This window comes from Hylobates moloch, unplaced genomic scaffold (assembly GCF_009828535.3).
Source record: "Hylobates moloch isolate HMO894 unplaced genomic scaffold, HMol_V3 SCAFFOLD_22, whole genome shotgun sequence".
Lineage (NCBI taxonomy): Eukaryota > Metazoa > Chordata > Mammalia > Primates > Hylobatidae > Hylobates > Hylobates moloch.
The window spans coordinates 30,602,379-30,622,394 of NW_026652297.1; the positions used below are offsets into that span (position 1 = coordinate 30,602,379).

General features: G+C 41.2%; 1 long non-coding RNA gene across 1 annotated transcript in view; it reads left to right on the forward strand.

Moving 5' to 3' along the window:
* The window catches only part of LOC131382271 (uncharacterized), a 148,189-nt gene that overhangs the window by 115,911 nt on the left and 12,262 nt on the right, over positions 1-20,016 (forward strand). The gene's annotated exons all lie outside the window — the stretch shown is intronic.

Consider the following 20,016-nt stretch of genomic DNA (forward strand, 5'->3'; position numbering starts at 1 on the left):
GTAGCTGCCTCTACACTCGAAAGTTAGGAATGACCAGAATGACTTTATCACCAAACAGACAGAAACCTTGAAGCACCATCCTGCGTTGCGTGAAAGTGTGCTAGGATATGTCGGTGAGGAGACGGCTTATTTTTATAAGGGCAGTGTGATGCCCCTGCTCTCCCTAGGGGTTTTGAGCAGCGGGGCACTGAAGAAGCGAGCCACATCCCCATCACATTGTGAGCCCTGTGAGGGGGACAGGGGAACTTTCCTGTTTCATGATGACACCCATGAAAGAGAAAAAGGTTTCAAATATGAGTCCAGAATTAGAGGCCTCAAGGCAGGTGCTCTAAGCTGATTTGCTGTGGAGCTGCTTCCTGCACAGGCAGCTCTACCGTGTGAGACAGGGCTCTGTTTATATGACAGTGAAGGAGACTCGATGATTCTCCCTCTGATGCTGGGTGTGGGTTTGGGATACCCTGAAAGGTACCAATAGACGTTCCTCCGGTAGAGCAGGATTCCTTTGACATCTGCTGCCTTTGTGCTGATGAGTTCTCTAATAGACAAGTATTAGTTGACTATCACACCATACCCACAGACACTGTTAACTATTGACTCTAATTGGTAGTCTACCATAGATTAGAATTTCATGGTTTACAATACACTTTGATCATCACTCGGTCAAGCCCTCCTACTTTAATAGTGAAGAAGCTGCTGCCCAGAGTGGTGAAGTGACTTGCTAAAGGTCAAAGGGTAAAACTGAAGTAGGACAGAGGTCTCCTGACTCCCAGTTTAGTGCTCTGTCTGTTGTTCCAAATATCACACCATCTTTTCCAGGCAACCATGGCAGAATTTTAAAAAGGAATCATAATAATAATAAAGGATTCTGGCCCATTTGGACACTTTTCTCTGAAAACAGGGAGCTCACGACATATGATACAAACTGAATAGCTGAAAGTGATTTCTCACCCATTGGGGCATTATTATTTATGTTTTGAGATGGAGTCTCACTGTTGTCTAGGCTGGACTGCAGTGGTGCGATCTCGGCTCACTGCAACCTCCACTTCCCAGGTTCAAGCAATTCTCCTGCCTCAGCCTCTCGAGTAGCTGGGACTACAGGCACCCACCACCAAGTCCAGCTAATTTTTGTATTTTTGTATTTTTTTTAAAGGCAGAAAGAGTTTTCTGGAATTGATTGGAAAACTGGAGCACAGACTTTGGGGAGACAAGGGAAGTAAAAAACAGCCAAAGATGTGCCATGGGAACAGTCTCATGAGAATCGTATCCCCAGGCATAATGCCTGCAGCCACTGGCATCTCCATAGTGCACCACCTCACCCCAGACCTTGCCCTCCCTGTACCACATACAATCTCTAACCTCCCCTAAGATATGAAATGGGACCAAATTTGGCTTCCATAGAGTTACAAGGATGAGTGAAAGGAGTGGGAACCCCTGCAAACCTCTCTGCCTTCTGGTAAGAATAGTTTTCAGATTTTGGGCAGCCCAATGTGCACTATGAAGACCAAACTACCTCTTCACCTTTCTTCCAGTTGGGGTGCTTCCAAAGGCATTTCTTGAATTACGTGGGTTTTAGGATCTGTGTTTAAAAGCTCCTGGGGATTTTAGTATGCTTTATAGAGATGGGGTTTCACCATGTTGGCCATGCTGATCTCGAACTCCTGACCTTAAGTGATCCACCCACCTTGATTTCCCAAAGTGCTGGGATTATAGGTGTGAGCCACTGTGCCTGGCCCATTGGGGCATTATTGTTGAAACATTCACCCTCCTCTGCTTCCTGGCACCGGGGAAGGAGTGCTCTTCCCCACACCATCCATGAGTGTGGCAATGTAACATGCTTGGCCAATGAAATGGGAGCAGATGTTAAAGTACCATGCCTGACCAGAGTTGTGCTCCTTCCCTTCACCATGAGAACAGGCTCCAGCTTCCTAGGGCCTAAAATAGAAAGACACAACACAGCGCTGGACCTAGCCTGGAGTAGTGCTGCTGAAGGGCTGATCTACAGACCCAAGGGCAAGGATATAGGTTTGCTATTAGATATTCAGTGGGTGGGCAGGTGGGGAGGGACGAGGAGAGGGTGCTTATTATACAGCATTATCACAGCAAAAGCAAAGACACTCAAGGAGGCCTGACCTTAGCTATTTCTATCTTACCCTCACTTTTCACACTGCAGTGCACAAGTTCAGATCGTCACTTTGTTTTCTAGATGAGAAGATTGCATCCCAGTCAGATTAAATGCTCTTTATAAGGTTATCTTAGGAAAACACAGAGGCATCCTGTTAGCTAGAATCCATGTATGCTTCCTGACTTTCAGAATTTAGTTTCCTGTGTTATTTAAGCATGAGGCTGTCATTGTCTTTGAGGTTAGAGAAAGAACTAAGCAATTTAGTTTTGCTTGTGTTGTCTCTGTCAATCAATCAGTCATCTGTTTTCTTTGTCTCTACCTATCATCTGTGTCTATCTCTATCATCTGTGAATCTATCTCTATCATCTAATTTATATCTAATCTAAATCCATCATCAGTCTCTAACCCATCTATATCTATTTCTATCATCTATCTATATCATATCTATCATATCTATCTACCTACCCACCTACCTACCTACCTACCCATCCACCCACCAACCCTCCCTCTGTCCATCCAACCATGTATTTGTTTGAACTAGGAGGAGAGAGTCTGAAAGTCACATTGTGTTTACTGTTGTGAGGTTGACATTTTAGTTGATCATGTTGAGGTTGGTCTGTCTGCATCTGATTATCTTGTTTCCAGATCCAAGCAGTTGTTAATGAAACAGTTGCTGTTTTGTTGACAGAACATTAATTACTCGATCTTAGGACTCAGTAATTGCACAGGCCCCCTCTGTATACATTACTAATTACATTAGCAATTATATGGCATTTTAAAGACAAAGAAATGACTGAAGCAATTGCAGTGTCACAGGTAACCTGCTGTTAGATTTCAATCACATGCGTAATGTCTCCATGATGTGCAGAAACAAGTTCTAGTGGATCTTGTGACATGAACTTGAAGAAATGGCCTAAGATTTCCTACCTATGAACTCCCTGCTCAGTGGTAAGCCCATCATCTAGGCAGAGACAATGTGGATAAAATCTCTTTAACTCTCTCAGCCTCATTTTCTCTATTAAAAACAAAAGCAGAGAAAGGTTGAATAAGAAAAATTAATTTACTTATCGAACAAATATTTATTGAATGCAACTACCTCAGGTGCTAGGAATATGACTTCATGAAGTTTATCATCTTTTGAAGGATAAAGACATTAAGCAACAAATACTCAAATAAATGTAACAGTCAGGGAAACGCTTGTTAGCTGCTGTAAACACACAACCCCCAAAATCTCTGGAGTTCACTACAATAAAATTGTATTTCTTGCTCACACCCTAGGCAGCTCTTTCCAAATGGTGACTCAAGGGTCCATCCATGGTGTGGAATCTTTCTATTATTCTGAGCTCCTTAGTTTCCAGCTGTGTGGACAGAAGAGCCAGTCAAGAATCTTGTGGGGGCTTTAGAGACTAGATCTAGAAGGGGCATACATAATTTTTCCTACATTCCATGGCTAAAATTGGTCACAGGGCTGCTTCTTTGCTGCATGAAAGGCTGGAAAACATAGAGGAAAAGAAGAAACGAGCATTTGCCCAGTGCTGGCTGTACTGCATAATTATAGATGGTGACCCATGCTGTAAGGGAAGTGTTGGTAGTGCAGTGAGAGCATGCAATGGGACCACTCACTAATTTTGCATCCAGCACTCATTCCCCCTTCTGCTAAAACTGCCCATATTGCCTTAGGGAAATGACTCTCCTTCATTGTCTGTAGTTTTTGTGGGGCTGTCATTTAAGGTTCCTTTCCACCTCACCCCACTCTCATCAGACGTGGGCATGTGGTATGATTAAGACCAATTGGATTCTCTCATTGGACCGTAACCTTAACTGGAACAACACAAAGACACAAAAAAGGTTGGATCTGATTCACTGCTATCAAAGTGCTACAGACAGACTGTCAATTCTTGTCATTTGGATCCCTGGATCTCAGTTCCTGTCCTCTTGAGCCTATTTTTCAGCTTTCCCTTTGAAACTCTGCATGATCTCAAATTGTTCCAATTAATTTCCTTTCTTCTTGGGTTAACCAGTCGGTTCTGTGCTTGCAGCCAAATAACCCTAACTGATACAGGGGTATAATTTAGGTTATGAGGTTTAGAGAAGGCCTCTGTGAAGAAGTGGTATTTTTGCTTATAAGTGGAGCATAAGTTGGAGTTAATCAGACAAAGAGTGGAGAAAATTATTTTTAGGGCAAAATAAGCCACTTATGCAAAGGGCCTGAGGTGGAAAAAGCTTGTAGTGTTTGAGACATGGAAAGCCTGTCTAGCTGGAGTTTGTGCAGTGAAAGAAAATGACATAGGATGAGGATGGAGAGGTGGGGCAGTAACAGATTTCTCATACTTTGGAATGATATGGATTTTAGATTTTATTCTAAGTGCAATGGGAAGCCTTCGAAGGTTTTGAGAGGGAAAGAGATACGATCCAATTTACACTTTAAAAAAGCAACTCAAGCTAGTCTGTGGGAGACAGGTAGGATGGGGTGAGAATTGGAAAAGGAAGATAACTCAGCAGTCCATCAGCTTAGATGGGAGGATGACAGTGGCTTGTCTTGATGACTGGCCAAGAAAATGGAGAAAGGACAGACTTGGGATATGTATTGGGATCGAATTGACACACCTTGGTGATGAGTAATTTTGTGGAGGCAGGGAAAAGGAGGCATCGAGGATGACTTTCAATTTCCGTAGGTAATTGATATGGTTTGGCTCTGTGTCCCCACCCAAATCTCATCTCGAATTGCAATCCCCACGTGTTGAGGGAGGGACCTGGTGGGAGGTGATTGGATCATGGGGGCAGTTTCCCCCATGCTGTTCTTGTGATAGTGAGGGAGTCCTTACGGTTTATAAGTGGCAGTTGCCCCTGCACATGCTCTCTTTCCTGTCACCATGGGAAGATGTGCCTTGCTTCCCTTCACCTTCTCCCATGATTGTGAGTTTCCTGAGGCCTCCCCAGCCAAGCAGAACTGTGAGTCAATTAAACTTCTTTTCTTTATAAATTACTCAGTCTCAAGTAGTTATCTTTATAGCAGCATGAGAATGGACTAATGCGGTAATATTTACTGAAATTAAAAAATGAAAGGAGGTCGGCCAGGCGCAGTGGCTCACGCCTGCAATCCTAGCACCTTGGGAGGCCAAGGCAGGCAGATCACGAGGTCAGGAGATCAAGACCATCCTGGCTAACATGGTGAAACCCCGTCTCTACTAAAAATACAAAAAAGTAGCCCAGCGTGGCGGTGGGCACCTGTAGTCCCAGCTACTCAGGAGGCTGAGGCAGGAGAATGGTGTGAACCCAGGAGGCGGAGCTTGCAGTGAGCCGGGATTGCGCCACCGCACTCCAGCCTGGGCAACAGACCGAGACTCCATCTCAAAAAGAAAAAAAAAAATGTAAAGAGGAATAGGTGAGTGTGGAGGAACTAAGAATTCTTTATCAGCATGTGAAATTGGAATCGTCCTGGAAACTTCAAGTGATGAGTCAAATGTCGACACATAGACATGGTATTCAGAAGAGAAATCTTGGTTAGAGGTGTGAGTTTAGATACTGTGTGTATAGACATGGTGTTAGAGGCCATGGGAAGCAGTAAACAACATATTTCTAAAGTCTTTTCAGCTCTGGTAACTTCTAAATCCATCAGCCAGGTGAATAAATACCAGAATTCCACATCTACCTGCACACCTAACCAGCTGGGGACTCTGCTGTATCCCCCAAGTCCTGTGCCCATTAAGGGGCCAACCCATCCTGCCCTCCTCGGCTGGACTACATTAGAATGTCTCCCTCATTCCCTGAACTTGTTCAAAGCCTCATGCCCGCATAATTTCCCTGCATCTTTCTAATCACTCACCTTATTTTCTGTATGAAACAGCTCCACAAACTTGAAGCTGATTGCATTCCTCTCCAGCAGCCCCTGGCTGCCCTTTGTCCCTGGCCCTCACTGGTTCAGGTTTATGGGTTATTTCTGCTTCCCTAGCTGAGCCAGCCTGGTGGCCTCACAGACGCTGCCCTGGTTTAGTTCCAACCTTCAAGAAACAGCACCAGGCCCCTGTATACCATCATGGTGCCCTGGCCACTGGCCTACTGCTTGCTAGAATGGAGGGGATGGGGTAAAGTGAGGAGACAAAGCAGCAGATGCTGGTCCCTGGGACCCCGGCCTGGTGACCTGAAACTGGAGAAGCTCCCCAGACAGTGGGAGAGTGTGAGAGGTCCTCCTGACCTCTTCCCTCCCCATAGCCCTGGGTCAGCTTCCTCTGTTTACTGAAAGCACGTATGTGAGGAAAACAGGGCCTGGCTGGGCCGGTGCATTGGATGTGGGAGAATTTGAACTTTATCAGTCCTGACATTTCTGCCTCGGTATGTGTGATTGTTGTTACACATATGGATTGGATCAAATGAGATAATTTATGCAAAAGCACTTTGAAATTTTTAGAGAGCTATCCAAGATATTGCATGTTGTTATGATTACCATTACACGGGAAAGCCTTTCCCCTTCAATATCACCCAAGTGTTTGATTAAAATTAGGTGGCAGATTGGCAAATCTATAAAGTGCTTTCTTGTGTAGCCTGTCACCTATACCTACGGTGACCATATGGCCTACATTTTCCAGGATGGTGCAGATTTCACATAGTTCTAGTCTTTACAGCAAAGGTGATTTGTTAAATTCCTAAGTCTCCTGCAATTATTAAGCCTCTGCAAGACTTTTCTCCAAATATATTCATGAGAATAAAAACTTGTGTCAGGGCGGGAGCGGTGTCTCATGCCTGTAATCCCAGCACTTTGGGAGGCTGAGGCGGGTGGATCCCTTGAGGTCAGGAGTTCGAGACCAGCCTGGCTAATATAGTGAAACCCCATCTCTACTCCAAAAATACAAAAATTAGCCAGGCATGGTGGTGCATGCCTGTAATCCCAGCTATTCGGGAGACTGAGGCATGAAGATCACTTCAACCTGAGAGGCAGAGGTTGCAGTGAGCCGAGATTATGCCATTGCACTCCAGCCTGGGCAACAGAGAGTGGCTCCATCTCAATCAATCAATCAATAAACCTGTGTTAGGCCATGTGTTCGAATTTTTTGAGAGGTACACACCTCTGTATTTATTATCCAGGTGCAATGGGAAGTACACAGAGAACTCAGGGCATCCCTGTTCCTTTGCGGTTCCCACCTGGGCAGGGGAGGGAAATGAGAAGACAATCAACTTTCCATGTTTTATAAATGCAAGGACTAAAGCCAGAGTGGTCTGAGCATTACCATGGCATCCTGAGGATGACCACTTGGGGATTTTGTTTAGGATTTCAGTGGAAGGGGAGAAGAACAAGGACTGCCCACAGTGCCTTTGACCCTTGTCACTTCTCTGTCCTCTGTTGCTCTCTCTCTTGCTTTTGTCATTCAGCCCTTTCCAGTGGGTGGCTCCATCCTGAAGGGTGGGCTGGCTGCAGATGGCTATTCCAAGGAGTCATCCCAAGGAGCTGGCTCATGGTTTCCTCATCACCTGATGGAGGAAGATGGAGCAGCCTGTTGGCCACAGTGAGGGGAAGGGGTTGGGGATAGGGAATGGGGTTGCATCAGCAGCAGCTCTTTTGATTCTCCCTCTCCACACATTCTCTATTTCCATTGGTTTTAGGAATAAGCCATAAGCTGAAAGTAAGAGAATAGGATGGACGGCAGGACGTGAAGGGGCCACAGCCCTCCATTCCCAGGCTTGGCCCAGTAGGCAGTCTACTGTTGCCTTCAGGTCTGCTCTTCTTTATTTTATTTTTATATTTATTTTTATTAATTGATTAAGACAGGGTCTCACTCTGTTGTCCAGGCTGTAGTGCAGTCGGTGATCTTGGCTCACTGCAACCTCCACCTCCTGGGCTCAAGAGATCTTCCCTCCTCAGCCTCCCAAGTAGCTGAGATTTACAGGCACACTCCACTATGCTCAGCTAATTTTTTTTTTTTTGTATTTTTAGTAGAGGTGGGGTTTCACTACGTTGGCCAGCCTAGTCTCAAACTCCTGACCTCAAAGTGACCTGCCTGCCTTGGCCTCCCAAAGTGCTGTGATTACAGGGGTGAGCCACCGCTCTCAGCCTGCTCTTCTTTAGGGGAGAGAAAGAAGCGTGTGGATTTCTGCCCTGGCATTTCACTTCTTGATCTGTTCCGAAGTAGCTTCCACCAGGCCCCTGAGACAGATTTCATAAATGGCAAGATGCTTTTCACTGCTTCCTCCCCTTTTCAACACTTTCAACACTTTCTGTTTTGGATCAGCCTTCACCTAAAATTCTAGCATGGGAGCTGGGAGATATCAGGAGGTGCAGTGGAGGGATCGCGTACAGTTTGTGAGTCAAGATAATTTCTGTGAGCAAGAGGCCTTCTCGAAGAAGCACACAGGATTTGCATCCGGAGTTTCAGTGAATTCCAGTCTAGACTCTACTACCAATAAGCTCTGTAAGCCAGGGCTGGTCAGTGAACTCATGAGACCTTACTTTTCTCAGCTGTACTAGGAAAGAATATTCGTTCCTTTTAGTTCCATGGAAAAGCTCCAAGAACAGGTCACCTTTTGTCCTGGAGAGTCTTTACTGAGTTTCAATTTCAGCTTCTGTATTTCTCATACAGAAATATCATGGTTCACAACTACAATTTTTTTGCTCATATGAATCAGAGGTTTGATGACTCTTGGAATAATAAATCCTGATAGGTGCTTGGTATTTTCACACACTTTTTAAATTTTTTCATGGAAACTCATCTTCCAAACAACTTTATAGGGATAAAATGAGATAATATTCACAAAAGCATCTAACAGAATGAGGACACCAAATCTCACAGACTCACACTTTTTACTTAAAGTCACTGATATGGTTTGGTTGTGTCCCCACCCAAATATCATCTTGAATTCTCACGTGTTGTGGGAGGGACCTGGTGGCAGGTGATTGAATCATGGGGTCAGATCTTTCCCATGCTGTTCTTGTGACAGTGAATAAGTCTCATGACATTTGATGGTTTTATTAAAAGGAGTTCCCCTGCACAAGCTCTTTCTTTGCCTGCTGCCATCCATTTAAGAGATGACTTTGCTCCCCATTGCCTTATGCCATGATTGTGAGGCCTCCCCAGCCACATGGAACTGTAAGTCCATTAAATCTTTGTCCTGTATAAATTACCCAGTCTCGGGTATGTCTTTATCAGCAGTGTAAAAACAGACTAATACAGTCATCCTGTTCAGAAGAGTTCTAATTATTATTTCAACCCTGGTATCATGGCTCCAAGACCAGATGCTCTTCCCAGTACATTGCAGCAGTCCTGTTCCAAAGTTGATGTTCTTAAAAGACACATGCACAAAACAAAAAGCTAAAATCCTATTATTCAATAATTCCCAAGACCCCTAAAATTAAAGGTTAGAGATGAGTAAGTCATTTTGAAAAGTGACTCAACACAGCATTGTTTGACCAGGAAGATGTTTGAAAAGAAGTAACTAAGATATGATGGTCACCGTTCTGACTTTTGACAGCATTACAGATAATTTCACTTCAAACAAGTGTGTAGTTTATTCTTCAATATTCAGGCTGGCTTTGGGGACTTTGTAGAAAGTCTACAGTGTAGATGTTACAGAAATAAACTCTGTTTTCTGCAAGGGGCCTCATCAAAGGCATTTAGTACAACTCATTCCCCAAAATCACATGTATTCCAATCATGTGGTATAAAAGATCATGGATCCACAGGGGGCAATATTTTGAAGATCGAAAGGAGAAAGAACTAATATTTTTGATTCCTTATATATGCCAGAAAATGAAAGGGGTTGCTTTCCCCTATGTTACCTCCTTTAATCTCCATGAACCCACCATGAGGCAGGTAATATTGTTCCAGTTTTGCCAGTGAGAAGACTAAGGCTGAGGAGGACAAGGGTTTACTTACGGTTACTTGGCTAGTGAAGAAAGTGGAGGAATCAGGCATGGAGCCCTGCTTTCTGGCTTGAACAGATGAGTGTACAGCATTGCAATTTGTTGATGCAAAAAACTCAGGTTGGAAGGTTTTGGAGGAGAATTCCAAACTTTATGTTGGACATGTTAAATTGAGCTTTCTGGGAAATATCCAAGTCAGCAGCTGTCTGAACCTCAGAAGAAGAAATAGAAATTTGAGAGATGTCAGCATATAAATGAGTATTAAAAACCAGGCTCAGGGTGAGAGTATAAACTGGCATAACCTCTGTAGAGAGGGGCAACCATATACTTTATCCAAACCAGACACTTTTAAGAGCAAAAGGTGTTGTTACCATTGATAACTACATTGAGACAATGTCTTTGGCAAATTAGAGCAGTTGGACATTCTCTTTATAGAAGGTAATCTGGCAAGACCTGAAAATTACAAAGGCACAAATGCATTCACCCACTTCTGGGAACTTATCTTACAAATATACTCATATGTGCAAAATGACACATTTATTAAATAGTATATTAAAAATAGAAAAATAGAAACAACTTAAATGTCAGTAAGTAGAGGATTGGTCAAGTAAAATATTTACATTAAAATATATATAAAAATATAAATATTAAAATTTATAACATATAGACTGCCTCTGGGAAAAAACACAAGAAATTGGTAATATTGATTGCCTCCGAGGAAGGAAATTAGATGGCTATGGACAGTTGTCAGGAGGAAATTTTTCATTTTACCCTTTGGACTATTTTGAATTTTTAATCATGTTAAAATATTACTTCTTGAAGAAAAAAATAAACTATTCATTTAAAATTGAAAATCAATAAAAAAAAGTCAAGCTAAACCTTCGCAATCTGTAGGAAAAAAATGTATTATGGGACTTGCAGTATTTTATACTTCTTACAAAGTAAGAACTATAAATACATTACATTATGCAGAAATAGTCTCCACTTTCATGTATGATAACCAAGATACCTAATCCCAGATGAACAGAGTGACACTAAATGAAAGATGGCAAAATATTGTCAGCCAGCCTTCCCGCTTAATACCCAGGAAAGGGCTATCTTAGCATCCAGATGGATAGTGACAACCGGCAAAGCCAGCAGAAACTAGAAGGGGAGAGATTCCTTCCTGCTCATGGATGAATGACCAGGAAATAACTACATGGGTCTATAAAAATGTTCTGCAAACACCGAGATTAAGGACATAGAGCCCAAGAGTCATTGAAAGAGCATGTCATGTTGAAAGAAGGATTTTCTAAATAAAAACAAATTTTACACGGTACCTTCCTTATAATCTCAAAACTTCATAAAAAGTCGGTCTCAATGAAACAATATATAAATAATTTAGAAAAAATCCTACTAAAGGGCTAGTCTGAAATTAAAAAGAGTGGTATATAAGAATAAGAAGAAACACACATACACACACACAAACAACTGCAAATTGAAAAGCAAAATTAAAAGCTGTAAAAAGTTTCAGCCAAGATGGAATGACTGGTACCAGCTAGTCCTTCCTCCTTTAACAACAAGAAAACTAGACAAAAATATATGAAATATCTCTTTTTTAGACATTAGAAACAAGCAGAGAAGGACTATCACAACGAGAGAAAGGAAACAAAAGTGGCAAGCCCACAATTGCTGTGGCTTTCTGTCTAGAGGCACTTTTTAGTGCAGGATGGAGGAATCCAAGCAGAACATAGCAAGTTGATGAGTTGAGGAAACAGACTGATGTTTAGATGGTCTAAGGTGGCTAAGAGTTGTGAGAGACTATTGGACAGAAGCTGGAGAAAGAGAGATAGAGAGAGACAGAGACAGAGATGCAGAGAGATATATCCAGAAATCTGTATCAGGGCTTTTTTGAGTCTGGTGCTGAATATTAAGCCACACATATATAGGGTGCAAGTCCATGAGGCCACACAAAATCTACTACTGGAGAGCTGTAAAAATGAACAATTGGCAGAGCTCACAAAGACCTTGAGAGAGATTTAAGTTCTAGCCAGTCAAAGTGGAGAGGCATTGAACACCTGAACATTCAGTAGAGATCCCATAAAGGTCACATCTTAGTGATAGGACTAAATATACTCTAGAATCAAGACTATTCTAGATTTTCCCTTACAGAGCTTAAGGAAATCCACAAAGGATTACACTAATCAGCAAGTCATTTAACTGCCTTTCAAAACAAAAATCAATACTCTAAAGAAAGACAACAAAATCCAAACACTTGGCAATGTTATATTCAAGGTATCCAGGATCCAGTAGAAAATTACTAGACATACACAGAAGCAGGACTATATGATCGATAACCAGGAGCAAGATCAGTCAGCAGAAAGAGATCACACATTATAGAGATAATGAGATTTGCAAAAAAAAAAAAACAAACAAACAAAAAAAACTTTACAACAGCTATTCTAAATATGTTGAAGGATTTAGAGGAAATCATGAACAAATAGGGAAAGGAACATGTTAAAAGGATCAGTTTTAGAACTTGAAAACGTGTGATCTGAAATGAAAACATTAACTGAGCCTCAGTATCGTATTATATACACAGTACAAGAAAGTATCAGTGACCTTGAAGACAGAGCAATAGAAACTCTTGAAACTGCAACAGAAAAAACTGAAAAAAGTGGACAGAGCTAAGTGACTTGTAGGACACCATCAAATGATCATGTAATTAAGAGTCTCTGAAAACTGCAAAACATTACTGAGAAAGTTTTTAAAGTATTTAAATAAGTTAGGGATATACAATGTTTATTTATCAGAAGGCTCAATATTATTAAGACGCTCATTTTTCTCAAATTATTCTATAGATTCAACACAATCCAAATCTCAGAAGGTATTTTGATAGAATTGATGAGCTAATTCTAAAATGTGTATATAAATGCAAAGTTTTAAAGTAGCCAAAACAATTTTGAAAAAGGACAAAGTTGGAAGACTGATTTCAAGGCTTACTATAAAGATAAGGCCAGTGTGGTATTGTCATGAAGGTACATATATAGATAATTGAAAGAAAAGAAAAAAGGAAATAGGCCCACACCAAATATATTCTCAATTGATTTTGAAAAATGTGCCAAGGTAACTCAATGAGAAAAGAATATTCTTTTTAATAAGCTGTGCTGGAATAATGAATATCTTTATAAGAAAAGAGGAGGACGAAGGGAAGGAGGAGTAGTTCCACCCATATTTCAATCCAAACAAAAAAAATCACTTGAAATCATAATTTAAACCTAAAATCTAAAACTTAAAAAGTTCTAGAATAAAATGAAAAAATCATTACAACATTGGATACATTTGATAACTAGGATACATTTGATAATTTTCAGTATCATTCTGGACTTTTAATAAAAAATTTTAAACATTGTGGTAACAAAAATATTTCTTAGGATGCATAAAGTACTATTCATAAAATTTAAACGATTGACAAATGAGACTTTAGCAAAATTTGAAATGTCACCTCTTCCAAAGATATTTCAAATAGAAATGCATAGAAAAAAAATGACCCTAGTCCTAAACCTCATGCTTTCATAAAAATTAACTCAAAATGGATCACAGATTTAAAGACAAAACATAAAACTTTACAAGTTTCAGAAGAAAACTTAGGAGAAAATCTTCAGGATCTAGGGTTAGGCGAAGGGTTCTTGAAACCAAAAGTATAATCTGTAAAAGGGAAAATGGATAAATTGACCTTATTAAAATTAAAAAAAAAATGTTCTGCTAAAGATCTTGTTAAAAGGATGAAAAGACAAGCTACCCACTGGAAGGAAATATTGCAAACCACATATCCAACAAAGAACTACTATTTTGAATACATACAGAACTCTCAAAACTCAAAAGTAAAAAAAAAAAATAACATAAGCCCAAAACTCCAATTAGAAAATGAGCTAAGGCCAGGCACGGGTGGCTCATGCCTGTATTCCCAGCACTTTGGGAGGTGGAGGTGGGCCAATCACAAGGTCAGGGGATTGAGACCATCCTGGCTAACACAGTGAAACCCCGTCTTTAGTAAAAATACCAAAAAAAAAAAAAAAAAAAAAAAGCGAGGCATGGTGGCAGGCGCCTGTAGTGAGGCTGAGGCAGGAGAATGACGTGAACCTGGGAGTTGGAGCTTACAGTGAGCCGAGATCGCGCCACTGCACTCCAGCCTGGGTGACAGAGATAGACTCTGTCTCAAAAAAACAACAACAAAAAAAAAAAAGCAAGAAAATGAGCTAAAAACATGAAGAGATATTTCACTGAAGATGGTATTTAGATGGCAAATAAGCACCTGAAAAGATATTCAACCTCACTAGCAACTGGGGAAATGCAAATTAGAACCCAAATGACTATCACTACATACCAATCACAATGACTAAATTTAAAAAATAGTGACAAGACCAAATGCTGGCAAGGATGTGAAGAAATGGGACCACTCACACATTGCTAGTGGGAAGTATAAATTGGTACCAAATTACTAAAAGCCTAACAAAAAAGCATGATATTAATAAATTAGACCACAAGACAAAAACAATAGGAACCATATATAATTCTATGCTATTCAATTTTAAAATTTCAATTTATGCAGAAAAGTTTAAAGTGATAATATTGACACAGGATAAAATAAAAATTCTTAATTATTCAATAAAAATGGGTTAAAAAGGAAACAGCTGTCAGTAAATTATCTCCAAAAGGGCTCCTAGCCCAGAAGTTTCTCTGAGCAAACTTTAAATTTATTTCAAGAAAAATAATTCTCTCCTGTTATGTAAGCTTGAAAATAACAAAATTATTCCAATTTATCTTATGATTCTGCAGGTCTCTCTAGAACACAAGCTTGGTACTTCGAAAAATGAAAAATATAAACCAATCTTACTTTTGACTAGCAAATCAAATCTAGCAGCTTATTTAAACAAAGAATACAGCATAATCAGGAATGTAAAAATAGCTTGATGGTGAAAAAATCTATTGATATAATTCATCATCTCTATAAAATCAAAGGAGAATAAATCATGATTCTTACTAGATGCCAAAATACATTTGATAAGTTTCAATATCATTCCTGACTTTTAATAAAAAATTTTTAAAAGATACCTGCTAGCCACAAAGAATAGAAGACTTCCTTAACCAGATAAAGAATATTTATGTCAAATTGGCCAATATCATGTTGAATGGGGAAACCTGGACATTAAAGTCAGACCTCACCATGTGAGCTTGCCATCATTATTACTACTTTTTAATATTTTCCTGGCACTCTTAGTCAACAATAAGTCAACAAAAAGAAACATGAAGTATAAATATTGGAAAGAAGAGAAAAATTGTTACTTGCCTCAGATGACAAAGACAATATCTTTGATTAGTTTGAATTTTTGGAAACCAAACTCTCCTTATTTTCTGCTTTTTGCCTGGTATTATTTCATCCCTGAGGCAATGAGACACCACCTATTATTTGCTTGAAGAAGGGAGAGGAAGAAAAGGGATGTGCATTATATACATAATATATGCACATATAGACAGACACACACAAATATCTGCAGAATAGACATTAAAATATTAACAATGGCCAGGTGCGGTGGCTCATGCCTATAATCCCAGCACTTGGGGAGGCCCAGGTAGGAGGATCACTTGAAGTCAGAAGTTCGAGACCAGCCTGACCAACATGGCAAAACTTCGTCTCTACTAAAAATACAAAAATTAGCTGGGCATGGTGGTGGGCACATGTGATCCCAGCTACTCAGGAGGCTGAGGCAGGAGAATCACTTGAACCTGGGAGGTGTAGGCTGCAGTGAGCCAAGATTGCGCACCTACACTCCAGCCTGGGCAACAGAGCAAGACTCTATCTCAAAAAGTTAACAAGACTTATTTCTTAATGGTAAGATTCCCATTGTTTTTTTTTTCTTTATGTTTTTCTATGATTTCCAGGTTTTCTACAGTGAACATTTATTAGTTGTGTAGTAGAAAAATACACATTATTTTTCAAATGCCAAAGGTAAACAAGGGGAAGAAAGGTGTTCAAATTGTAGCAGAAATGGCTGGTGAGGAGTTGGAAGAAGAATCCAAAGGGGAAAATATGCGCTTGGGATATATTGAAAGAACCATGGCTTCGGAAGCAGAAGACTGGAGTTCCATCACTGGTGGCATCGCTTATAAATGTGATAATTCCAGGCAAGTCATTTGACTCTGGTAGCCCCAATTTCCTTTGGGGAAGACCCCTACTACCCATTCTTCATGTCCCCCACATTAAGGGGCTTCCATGGAGAAACAGGACTTTCACCTTGTGTCACTTGCAGCTTATGGCTCTACCAACCAGGCAGCGTAATTTGCCTGGGACAGTTAATGCTTTTTGTCGCATCATATTTATTCGTGTCTTCCATTTTCACTCTCCAAAGTCTCCTAGTTTTAAGCAATGCATTGATGTGGTCACCCAACTCATGGCAGCTTTGTTCATGAGAAAAAAAAATGGCTGTTTTTAGGCAGTTTTAAACAAACGTGGACTTTAGCAAACTCTAACTGCTAGAGTGAGCAAACAGGCTGTTGGGGTCTTAGTTAAACCCACTTCATGATGGCTACTGTAAGCTTTGCCTGGAACTAACCAGGCAGAGTGCGGCATTGTTGTCTTTAAGCATCAGTAGGCAGAAGTGTGCTTGCAGCGATGTGGATCTTAGCCAGGACTGCAGGCCAAGAGTGTAAATGGCATGGACAGCGCATGATCTATATAGCGTAGAGGTGTCATGCCTGCCTTGGGCCGGCAGGGTGGGCTCAGGTATCCTGGTGCCGTTCCCCTTACTGTTGCTTTGCATCTTGTCTAGAAGGGTGAAAAATGTGGTTGGATTCACATGCCTTGTTTGCACATTCAAGAATTCACCCCAAATTTGGTTCTCAGTTTGTTAAATATGTCAGCACTGACCGAAATTTTAGATTTCAGGACCCAAATTGTGGCTTACCCCATAGATCTTTCTCATTCCTTCAAATATTGCAGGCCCTCTGACAACACTCATTTCTGGATTCTGAAAAAACAATCTGCTCAAAAACCTGTTCTGATGGCTGGGAATTTCTTGCGGTTCTGAATTATGTGGAGTATGAGGCTGAGGCTATAATAATCTGATGTGTCCTATTAACTCTTTGAACTCTTTAAAAAATGTGGTTCATGAGAGGCCATGAAGGAGCCACACCCATTCCCACAGAAGGCAGCCCAGGCTGGGGCTGCTACAGACATCAGACCCAGGCCCTCTGGTAGAGACTCATCAGAACTGGAAATTGGGCTGGGCATGGTGGCTCACACCTGTAATCCCAGCACTTTTGGAGGCCGAGGTGGATGGATCACTTGGGGTCAGGAGTTCAAGACCTGCCTGGCCAACATGGTGAAACCCTGTCTATTAAAAATACAAAAATTACCCAGGTGTGGTGGTGGGCACGTGTAATCCCAGCTACTTGGGAGGCTGAGGCACGAGAATTGCTTGAACCCGGGAGGCAGAGGTTGTAGTGAGCCAAGATCACGCCATTGCACTTCAGCCGACAGAGCGAGACTCCATCTCAAAAAAAAAAAAATTGGAAATGAAATGAAATTTTGAACATTTTTTTGCATATCAAGTCATGGGAAAAAAATAAAAATTTGTATTGCACTTGACGTTCTTTGGAATTTTAATTGTACATTAAGGAAATTTAACTTTGGGCTTTAATTCTTTGAAACCTAAACTTTGGACTTTCCTTAGAAGAAGATTTGATTTTTGGACTTCAAGATCTCACTTGGAATTTCCAGATGAAAGGGAGTTGGTATTCAAATTTGGTCTCCTCTGTGTTGCTGGAATTCAATTATTGAGTATTTTATATTGTTATTTAATTACATTGCAGAACCTCCAAAAAGATTATGTTAGACAATGTAGCTGAACATTTTGGTGGCAGGGAGGGAGAAAAAGACTAGAAAGTGAATTTGCCCTTACGTTAGTTAAATTAATATGCTCTTTGGATCCATCCAGAGTCTTCTGAGAGTATTTTCTCAACTGTCCACCTTCAATCCCAGAAGGATTCTCTAAAGGAACTGTGGCTAGAGTCAGGGGACTGGCCTCAGAAAGATGGGAGTGGCACTGTTAGGACAGAGAGCTCCCCCAGAGAAAATAGCCACAACCTTGGGTGACCATAAGCTTAATGGTTAAACCCAGTCGGCTAGGAGAACAAAGAACTGGGATGCTTTAAGAGAAATCATTTTTTATCCTTTCCATATGCCTTCATGAGTAACCTCCTGGCTCCCTGGCCCCTATCCCTCACATCCCCATGAGAAAGAGGGAGTTGTAGCCTTTGGCATATGTGATCTGTTGGGTAGAGTTCATCCATCAAAAGACTGTCAGCATGAGGGATTTGCTCTCATCCCTCTTGTTTTAAATAGTTTTAGTTAATGCATCTGCTGTGGTCCCAAACTTTCACCTGGATGGCCGCCCCAGGGTCTACACTAGTGTGTGTCATGTGTGCCTATGGGGAGTGGGTTGGGTAGGGAATGTTAACAGGCTCATGGCATACCTCAGCCATGCTCCCCAATAACGTGTATTAGTAATAAAGTCAGCATTTTCCTCTTCATTTGCCTGACTCCTGTTCTACCCTGTGGTAGGTTCTGAACTTGGGCAAGAACAAGCATATTAGTTTGTTTACTCTATAGAGCCCCCAGTAACGCTCATCTTTAAAGTCTGAATAATAAGCCCCACCACTACTCCCATCATACGCAGCTGTATTTAAAGGTTAAGCAGATAATGGATGTAAAAATATTTTGTAAATTGCTTATCATTCCGTAGTTTGGTCAATTCTTGTTGTTACTTGTATCAGTTCTAAGATAACCATCATCTACTTTGCAAATGAGAATTTAAAATGACACTTCTCACTGCACTATATTCATAGTGTGAATAGCTCCCACGTCTTGACTTCCTATTCCGCACTGGGCACTCAAGACAATTTCTCACTCTGTGCGTTTCTTGCTTTTTGACAACATCACAACTTTTCTCAAAATATTGGGAAGAATATGGAGTTCCTGGGAGGACATTGAAATGGAGGCCAACAGGAGGCCCTGGGTGTGTCATTTTTAACCATTTTTCATAAATCCAGAAAAGGGGTCATGTTTGCTATGGCTATTGCCTTATGCAAGGAGAGTTGTAGGCAGGGGCTACTCCTACTCTGTGTTCTTCTTCAAGGTTGGGTGGGGGCATAGGGTTACCCACTTTCTCTCTTCCAAGTTGATATCTCTGTGTGTCAACTTGCCATTAGCTATTCTGTTGACACCCCCGTATAGCCCCAGCTGCCTGTGAACCCTATCCCACAAGCAGAGATAATGAGACAGTGCTACGTATATAACCTGGTCTGATTAGAGTCTCAGATCTTTGCACCTCAACAGCTGTGTGTTGTCACAAATGAAAATTTTTAACTCGTCTGCCAATTCCCTGGTTGCCCAAATAAGTGGCTGAAAGAGTGGCTGCTGTTCCATCGTTTATTAGAACAGAATTTAGGTTCTGATAAACCCTAATGCTGAAAATTAGCTCCGAGGAAACTGCGAGTGCGGTTCTTGGTCTCTGGCTGATAGGAAGAAGTTAGAATGTATTCAGGTGGGTTTTTTTATCCTGTAGCCAGTTCAGCACTCAAATTACTTCTGAGCTATTTTTAAAAACGTAATAGGACCAATACTTAGGAGAGCCAGATGCAGTGTGAGGAGGATCAGAAAGCATCTATTACGGGCTCGTCATTCGCTCTCCCACAAAGCCTCGGATGATATTGGAAAAGCTCTTCCTGGTCTTCCCGGCGGCTTAACCACGTCGCTGGAATCCTCGGGGTGCTCGCAAAACTTGCCACGGATGGAGAAGCCGTTTTAGCTCGTGGAGTCATGTTGGAATTAGCCTTTTGACATCAGCAAAGTCACAGGCATCATTGGCTTTTCAGACAGTTACATTGAGATGTAGCCCCGGGGACCATAGGTGTGCAATCTACCCTTTCAAAATGTTGGCATTTTTGGTAGCGTGTTCAAGTGTCTCACACCTGTTTCAGACAAAGACAGTTATTTTTCAAG